General features: G+C 46.0%; 1 long non-coding RNA gene across 3 annotated transcripts; it reads left to right on the top strand.

Annotated features, from left to right (window-relative positions):
* The first annotated feature begins 88 nt into the window (after positions 1–88).
* LOC114099355 (uncharacterized) lies at positions 89–7320 on the top strand. 3 transcript variants are annotated; one of them, XR_011707740.1, is made up of 3 exons: positions 89–216; positions 2713–2997; positions 7306–7320. It is a non-coding gene; the product is annotated as an uncharacterized lncRNA (long non-coding RNA). The 3 variants fall into 3 exon arrangements; XR_011707741.1 differs by lacking the exon at positions 7306–7320 and adding an exon at positions 4860–5971; XR_003583876.2 differs by lacking the exon at positions 7306–7320 and having other exon boundaries at positions 102–216; positions 2713–3000.
* Positions 7321–9575: the final 2255 nt, after the last annotated feature.

The following is a 9575-nucleotide window of genomic DNA, read 5'->3' as shown; positions in this document are numbered from 1 at the left end:
ACCTGGCGCAATGTGGCTGGGGTGAAAATCTGAATCATAGTCAACAGGGCAGCCAAATTCCTATCTGGAAATCGGGGCAGTCTGAAGGGCGAGGCCGCACTGTAAACAGAATGAGTAAGGAGGTCAGAAGCTGGTGGGGACCAGAATCATGTCTAGATGCAGCTTGAGGAAACGGAAACGGTACAGGACTGAGGCTGTGAATTGAATGATAAGAAGGTACCGGACACTGGCTGCGGGACTTGGGGGTGGCCTTGGGGAGAGCAGCCTTCGAAATCTCTTTCCTCTGGCTGCCTAGAACCCAAGATGCTTTGGCATCTTGCTCGTGGTTTTTGCTGTGTGTGTGTGGAGTCTCCCCAACTGCCTGCCGTTTCAAGCCCCTCGCTGGTCCCCGGGCACGGCAGAGTGATTTGTCCAATGCTCCATGGTGGTCCGTGTGGAAACAGCTGGATGTCCCCACCAAGCAGGGGCTGTGCTAGAGCTGGCAAGTGAGCTCAGATCTCCAAGTCTCAGATTCCTTATCTGTAAAGCCAGGATAATGGCAACACTGCTTCATCATAGTGTTATATAATAACAACACCAGGGTGAGGATGAGCCTAGCAAATATTTGTAAAATGCTTAGACCGGTGCTTGGCACAGAGCAAATGCTGTATAAGTGTTAGCTCAATAAAAAACAAGGTGCCCAGCTGGTAAATAAGGCCAGTAATCCAAGTCAGCTATAATTGCAACATTTGAGTCCTTAGGTCCTCCACACTAAGGTCAACAGCAGGCTACCATGGGCTAAACTGACCACAGAACTTTCAGAAATTAATTTTCATTTCGGCTAAGAATAGAAAGGTAGGTTGTTGATTTATTTCATTTGGGCACACAGGAAATATCACTGCAGTTACTCCCCTTACCTGTTCTTAGGAAACCACTCAGAAATCCAACCAGTTCAAATACAGTACCTGTCCAAATTTAATAGGCCTCATAAAAAAAAAAAAAAAAAAAAAATGTCAGCCAGGCGTAGTGATGCAGGCCTATAATCCCAGCTGCTCAAGAGGCTGAGGCAGGGAGATCGCAAGTTCCAGGTCAGCCTGGGAGACTTAGGGTGATCTTGTCTCAAAATAAAAATAAATAAATAAAAAGGGCTGGGAATGGAGCTCAGTGGCAGAGTGTGCTCTGAGTTCAGTCCCCAGCACCAGTAATGCAAAACAAAAACAAAGTCCAGGGCTTGCTTGGGGTGTAGCTCAGTGGTAAAGGCCCTGCCCAGCAGGCAGGAGATGTGAGAGATCCTGGGTTCAATCCCTAGTACTGCAAAAATAAAGAAAGAAGAAATTAAAAGTCAATCTTAGAAAATGACTATGGGTGTCAAGAAGGATCCGTCTGGATTTAGGCAGACTCACTGGAGTCTAGCAAGGTTCAAGGTTAGAGCTGCCCTTGGAAGAAAAGGAGTCCTGAGGATACAATGCAAAGAGGAGGGAATACGTTTATTTTTCTCCAAACTTATTGAGGGTGGTGGTGTTTGGCAAAGGAGAAAGGAGGGGGAGAATGTGAGTGTATGGTTTGTTAAATGATAAAAAAAAAAAAAAAAATGGAGTCAATGTATTGTAATAGCTCGGTAGCAATTCAAAGAGAGACCAAAAAGTCTGTTTCCTCTAGCAATCTATCAACCAGAAATCTTTATTAACTGAACCTCTCACTAGACTACTAGATGGCACTAATAGATGGTTGAAAATGATGACCCTGATACACTGCAAAATCCTAAACAGCTTTCTGAAACAGGAGGGAAAAAAGATTCAATGAAGCTTGCAATGATTTGTGACAAGCAGATTTTATTGTCTTCTAATTTTTTTTAAAACAAGCGATATTTTTGTCATCTTTAGTATGTGATGATTTATATGCCACCTAATAACTTTCTACCCACCATAATATTAGAACAAAACATTGCTCAATTATGGTTGGTATCAGGGTTTAACAGAAATTCCTTTTCTCTCAACCGCCTGCAGCCCTCTTTGCTGGGTTCTCTCTCCCACCTGCTCTTCTTCTTGCCAGAGCGGGATTTCATTTTTGGGTCCAAACTTGACCCAGAGGCCCTTCCCCCAGTGCTTCTTCTTCCCCCAGAGGGAGGGTGTACTTGGCCTTAGGAAGCACCTCCCCCACCTAGCTGAAGTTCTCCACCCCTGGGGAGGGCCTCAGGGTTGGGTGCTTCTCCCTGAGAGAAGGGACGTGGGCCCCGGGTAGAACTTTTAAAATACACACGTCTCTGGAGAGGAAAGGCCCGCGGAGAGCCAGGCGGTGACAACGGAGTGGTGTGGAGCACGTGGCTTAAGTAGAACAGAAACAGATCCGGCCTGGGCGCCCCAGGGACGTCCCAGACACAAAGCAGAGCTCAGGCTGCGCCTGGAGGGCGCGGATCCTGCAGCCACCGCGGGGCTCTCCCGCCTGGGCTAATCACCTTCCCCGTCCCGCTGCTCCCCGCCATCCGAGAGCCCCAGAGTTGGGGCTCTGCATACCACAGAGGTCAGACACAAATACAATCCATACATGGACTCCATCCTCGGGTCACAGGATTCGGTCAACAGCAGGGACGGAGGATGGTCCCAGCACCCAGGTCCCAACCCCACCGGGACAGCTCTGTTTGTAAACACCGGTCACTTGGTAACACCCCCCGTGAGCGCGCCTTTGGGCCATTATTCATCACCCACTAACCTTAAACCAACTTCATCTTCGCAGGGCCTCCCCCACCCCCAGAAGAGAGGAAATTCCACAGCTCTGATGTGATGAGAAACGTGATCTGCGCGCCCAGCCCTCCCGCCGGCCTCCCTCCCCGCCGGCTCCCAACCTGGGCGTCCCGGCCCCTCTCCCGAGCCTCCCGCCCCCTCCCCACCCCCTGCCCCTCTCCCTCTGCGTTTTACACTGTGTAACCCGATAGGCTGGAAATGTCGCTTCTTTCATCTTCCATTTCCCACATCCTGAAAGTTTGGAGAGGAGAAGCCCACCCAGATAAAGGAATTCCAAGTATGTGAGCCCCCCTCCTCCTTGAACTCCATTCACAAAGCAGATTACTAATGGCTCCGGGCTCCGGGGAGGCCCCCCGCCCCCCCCTCCCCATCCCCACCTCCCAAAGAGTTGACTCATTCCACGTCCTCACTCCTCACCCGCACAAAAGCCCAAGTCCACATGCTCAGCACCCCAAATTAACTTTTCCCTGGGTTCTGCTCCTTAAGCTTTCAAACCTCACCCAGATCGGGACTGAGCCATGAGCAGAGTCTGACTCCCATTCATCTGGCTCCTCTTAAGCGCCTCCAAACAGAAAGTGCTCAGGGAAAAATGTGTCAATGGATCAGGGAGAAAAGATACAAATGAAACAAGGGACGCTTCAAAGCTAAGAGCTGAGGTCTTTGGGAAAGATCAGAGTGTTCTAACCCCGAGTCACTGGCTTTCCAACAGATATTGCATTAAACCCAGAATAAGAGGTGCTTTATTTGAGGTGATGGGCAGAGAATAGAGGCTCTGGTAAAGGTTTTTACTTTTACTTTTATTATTATTATTATTATTATTATTATTATTATTATTATTATTGTTGTTGTTATTATGTGTTGCTGGGGCTGGAACCCAGCCAGTGCTCTAACCACTGAGCAGCATCCTCACTCCCTCTCCCCATCCCACCCCCATTGCTGGGAATTGAACCAGGGATACATTACCAATGAGCTACATCCCCAGAACTTCTTATTTTTTAAATTTTGAGACAGAGTCTCACTAAATTGCAGAGGCTGCCTCCTCAATGTCTGGGATCACAGACGTTTGTCACCACACCCGGCTTGGTAATGTTTTTTAAAAATTGTCTTAGTGATTACAAAATATGCCAACAGGTCAGTTCTTGGGTTCTCTGTCCTGAGTTCTGTCACTGACCAGGGACACAGAGGGCAGAGACACCTTCTCTGACTTCACCCTCAGAGGTTAGGAAGTAACCGCTGAGCATCCTTTTCCATGAAGGATGATTAGCTATCTTATCCATCCTTCCAGGAGGGTGAGAAAGCCATTTTGAACCTGTGCCAGCTCTGGGAAAATTCCCTGAGTTCACCAGCTCTGTGTGAAACAGGATTTCCTGCATCAAGAAGTGCTCCCTTGCCTGTTATTAGGGAATGTGTTTCAGAGATGACTAATCCATATTATTTTTGCAATTCAGGATTGTTAGCTACTTTGCTCAATGTACTAGTGTTTGACCAAAAACAGGATAAAGTCTGGGTACATGTTAGTGCACAGGGTCATGCATTTAATGGGGCTCATTATTGCCCAAGAAGCCTCCTGGAATTCCAAGAAGAATTCAAGAGGCCAGAGTTGGAAAATGCAGAAAAACAATGATAGGATGACAGACTGTGGCAGAACAGCCACACCGTGCGGCTCCCCAGAGCATCCATATGCTGCTGGGGAGAAATCAGTGCTGCAGCTCAGCTCCGAACTTCCTATGTTCAGGTAAATGCAGCCTGCACCTGCCGCGTCCAGCAGGTCACAGGCTTCTCTGAAGTCAGTGATACAACCAGTACCCACAAAGGCAAGTACTAATCTCTCAGGACCTCAGCCTCCTTATCTCTAAAACACTGGGGTTAATTTAACCCTTGCTAATCAAAGCACAGCCCCCACATACCAGCAGTAAGGCTTGACTTGTTAGTTTGGGATTTAACTAGAAATACCCCCTAACCTGCTGCTGTTTTGTACATAGGATTGAACTCAAGGATACTTAACCACTGAACAACATCCCTAGCCCTATTTTTTATTTTTTTAATTTTATTTATTTTTTTTTTTGGTATGGGGATTGAACTCAGAGGCGATCAACCACTGAGCCACATCCCCAGCCCTATTTTGCATTTTATTTACAGACAGATCTCTGAGTTGCTTTGGGCCTCAATAAGTTGGTGAAACTGGTTTTGAACTTGCAATCCACCTGTCTCAGCCACCCAAGTCACTAAGATTACAGGCATGTGCCACCACGCCCAGCAGGCCCTGGGTTTGATTTCTAGCACCACAAGAAAATAAAGTAAAATAAAAATAGACAAAATAGTAATAATAAACAAACATGTTCCAACATCAGCTTTGATAATTAGCAACTCAGGGCTAACTTTGTTTCACTTGGAATATTTATCTGAGGTTCCTTTTACAGTTAGGGAAACTAAGATATTTAAATACATCTTACCAAGTAAAAACATTATGGAAAAGCTTCCAGAAGTCCTGGTTTATACTCCCTTTCTTCTGATCATCTTAACATAAAGAGATTTTTGTGGCAGTAATATCAGCAGCTTGGGAGAGTGAGGCAAGAGGATCACAAGTTCAAAGTCAGCCTCAGCTATTTAGCAAGGCCATAAGCAATTTAGCAAGACCCTGTCTCAAAAAAACAAAAAGGCTGGAGATGTGGCCCAGTGGTTGAGTGCCTCTGGGTTCAATCCCTGCACTCCCCTAAAAAAAGGCAGGAGTGTGGTGGTGCATACCTGTAACCCCAGGTACTTGGAAGGTGGAGTCAGGATTGCTTGTTGAAGGCCAGCCTTGGCCATTTAGAGACAGCTTGTTAAATAAGAATATCAATGGTCATTTTTATTCAAACTCAAAACCAGGTCAGGAGGCTAAGCAGTAAGTAGAGCACCAGCAAGGCCTATTTCGAATGTAGAAGACCTTGAGGATCACCTGCAGGAACCCCTCCAGCCATCTCCTTTGTCCCAACAGTGGAAAACAGAGGTGGAGGTGAACTCAGATGGAATTATAGGAAGGAAAGTGAGGGTGAGCCCAGATGAGAGTTATGGGAGGCCACAGCCTCCAAACTTTTTCCAGGCCTATTTTACATACATTTTGCTCCGTGCTTTACGCAGAACCATATATAAACTCCTAAACTGTCGCACCAAAATGTTTTCTTTTTTCTGCTATGAGGCCCCCTCCCACATGGGGGTTTCTTACCTCTTCTCGCTTTAATAAATATTACTCTGTTTATTCTTCCCTCCCATGACGGTCCATGGATTTTATTCAAAATTTGTGAGACAAGAACCTGGAGGAAACTGGGAAACAGGGAATCTATTCTCATCTCATAACTCTGGTTTCATTGTCTCCAAACAGTAAATAAAAAAAGAGAGGCTGGGGGTATAGCTCTGTTTTAAAGCACCACTGGCTTCAATCCCAGCCCCTTACCCCCTCAGAAAAAGACACTGGGAGCAGTGGTGCACGCCTATGAATGATCCCAGCAACTCGGGAGGCTGAGACAGGAGGATGTAAATTCAAAGCCAGCCTCCTCCGGAATTTAGCAGGGCCTTACCAATTTAGCAAGACCCTGCCTCTAAATAAATATCTGGGGATGTGGCTCAGTTAAGTGCCCCTGGGTTCAATTCCCAGTACCAAAAAAGAAAAAGAGGAGGTTTTGTGCCCAGTGTGTTGTAAGAGAGAAGGTAGGAAAACACCTCAGGGCAATGAGGATAAGTCTTCTGGCCTTTGCTTTACTCTTTAACCTAGTAATAAATCTCTTAAAGCTCGCTTGGCATTCAGAATATCTTGTAAACAGCAAGGTCTCCCCTCATTGGTGACAGGAATGCAAGTTTACGGAGTGGACCAGGAGCTGCTGTCCCCAAGGCACGGTCCTGCCCTTTTCACCTATTGGCTAATTATAATGGCTGAATCTCAGGCCTCGGACAGGCGCACTCCAGAGGTGGAGGGCAGGCGAGGGAAGGCAGAACCCAAGCTGAGAAAAGAACTCTGCAGTTCCAAAACTCAGCACAACAATCAAGGGATAAAGCGGTAATTAGGCCTGATTATCATGCAAGGCAGCCCCAGTTCAATTGGAATGTAGCCGGAGAGACGGGAGGCTGGTTGGAGAGTTTGCTATGCTGGAGACACGCTTTGATGTCTGCAGGGAAGGCTGTTTCATTCAGCCATCCAGCACCACCCCCCCCCCAAAAAAAAAAAAAAAACCAAAATGCCGCAGGAGAATATGAAACCCTCTCAATACAGCATACGGCTAGCAGAAGTGGAGAGCTAGTGCCCGGAACTGAGTTCTCCTTGAGTGTCTGTGTGTGCGTGTGTGCGCGCGTGCGTGCGTGTGTGTGTGTGTGTGTGTGTGTGTGTGTGTGTATGCCTGCTTTTCTCAGATTTACTGCTCCAGCCTCTTGGATCTGTCAGAAGACAAGAAAAAAAGAGAAGAGCTCAGGGGCCAGCTATTGACTCGCCACCCTTTGTGGAGCGGGATTCTTGTGGCCAGGGAGACGGTGGCTAAGCTCAGGGCAGACTTTTTACCTGCTGTTGGGGAGGAAGTAAAAGAAATAAGAGGTAAATGACTCTGTGTGTCCCCAGGAGGCCCTGGAACTAGATAACAGATGCCGCTGGAGTCATCTGAGGCTGCCAGCTACCACAGCTTTTATACCCACGGATGGAGGAAGCAGAAGAAAATGAGCCAAGAAAGTAGGTTAATCTCCCAGAGAAACACAAAATAGGTGGCAGGTAGCTTTCTACACCTTTCACTCTCTAATTGCTTCAGACCCAGAGCTGTGAAGCACAAGGAATTCCTTCTGTGTCCTAACTTTACCCCTCTCTCTCCCCCCCCTCCCTCTCTCATCCTTCTCGTGGGGTTCCCCATCCGGATGTATATTATTCTTGTATCCCAGCTAACTGATCAGCTAGCTGCACACCCCAACCAACCCTGGACTTTCCTTTCCATACAGGAGACTTCTAAAGCAACTGGGCATTGGGAGACAATGGGCTTTCTCCTAAATCACTGGCCGGAAAACAATAGGTTCCTAGTAAGATGTCATCCTGTCATTATTTTACTCTTTTCACAGGGTGCTTATCCTAGGAAATAGGATGTGCAATCCTGACTTTGCATTAGGAAAATCCATGAAAATACAAAGGTCTTCTATGGAAGGCTACATGCAAATTCTCTTCCCTAGGGGTCACCAAAATAAGACCCATGTACCACTGTGCTATACCACTCAGGCATGTAGTTAAATCAATCTTTTCCTCCCCTTCTTCCCCACCCCCCTTTTCTTCCCCTGGAACTGGTGATTGAACCCAAGGATGCTTTACCACTGAGTTATATCCCAGCCCCCCCTTTATAATTTTTTTTTTAGTTGTAGATGGACACAATATTTTTATTTTATCTATTTTTATGTGGTGCTGAGTGTCGAACCCAGGGCCTCATACGTGCAAGGCACATGCTCTGCCACTGAGCTACAGCCCCAGCCCCCACCTTTTTTTTAATTTTAATTTTAACTTTTAGACAGGATGTTTCTAGATTGCTGAGTCTGGCCTCGAATTTACAATCCTCCTGCCTCTGCCTCCGGGAGTCACTGGGATTAGTGTGTCACCATTTCTTTATATGAAATAAGTTGTTGATCAGATTGTCCTGAAGAAATTAAAGAACACTTATTATCTGAAGGCTGAGGCAGAGAATTGCAAGTTTGAGGCCAGGCTAGGCAACTTTGCAAGACCTTTGGGAAAAAAATTTTTTTTCTTTTCTTTTTGCTGGGCTAGCGCTCTACAATTGAGCTACGTTTCCAGCCCCCAATGATAAAAAAAGGCTGGGTAGGTAGTTCAGTGGTAGAGAACCCCTGGGCTTAATCCCTGGTATGGAAAAAACCTGCTATCTATTTTTGCAGTGATTTCTTCTGTTAACAGAATTTATTGGGTTTTTTGTTGTTGTTTTTTTTTGAGGGGGGACGTCTGGGGATTGAACCCAGGGTCATTTAACCACTGAGTTCCATCCCCAGCCCTTTTAACTTTTTTTTAAATATTTATATTTTAGTTGTAGTTGAACACAATATTTTATTTATCTATGTGGTGCTGAGGATCAAACCCAGGGCTTTGCACGTGTGAGGCGAGTGCTCTACCATTGAACTACAACCCCAGCCCCCCTTTTTACTTTTTATTTTGAAACAGGGTCTCCCTAAACTGCTGAGGGCCTCAAATTTGTGATCCTCCCGCCTCAACCTCCAAAGTTGCTGGGATTACAGGTGTGTGCCACCATGCAGGGCAACCCAGTTTACTCTTAAAAACTCTATGAAATAATAATGGCATGCACTTGCCATAAAAGGAAGAGCCGGTGGAATAACTCCGGATACAAACCTTCTATTCATCCATCAGCACTGATATTGCTACTATTCTTCAGAAATTTGTGTGAGTGAAAAATGATGCTTTCATGGCGTAGACAGTTCCCTTTTTTTTTTTTTTTCTCCAGCGTCACTTGATTTAGAAGAAACTCTACTTAATCTCTTCTATAAAATTCCCTGAAATTACTCTTGGAGTGTGCAGCACATATTTAGGATAAAGACATTGCACAAGATTGAAAATACCCTTCTGATAATTCTGTACAATCTTTGAAAATGAAATGGAGAGTTTTGTTTTTACTTTAAAAAAAAAAAAAGGGTGGGGGAGGGAGAGAGGGGAAAAGAGACTTAGCAGCTGTGTGTTTTTTAAATAATAAAATAGCATTCCCCAGAATTTCCAGTAAAACCCATAAGATCCAGGCAGTTCATCCCCAAAGTATGTGTGGGATGCTGGGAGCTCCCTGGCTTTTCCAGGCAACCCCACCCCCCAAAAAAACTCCCCACAAAAAAACAAAAGCAGAT

This window comes from Marmota flaviventris, chromosome 6 (assembly GCF_047511675.1).
Source record: "Marmota flaviventris isolate mMarFla1 chromosome 6, mMarFla1.hap1, whole genome shotgun sequence".
Lineage (NCBI taxonomy): Eukaryota > Metazoa > Chordata > Mammalia > Rodentia > Sciuridae > Marmota > Marmota flaviventris.
Note: the sequence above shows the minus strand (reverse complement) of the source record. Positions and strands in the feature narration are given on the sequence as shown.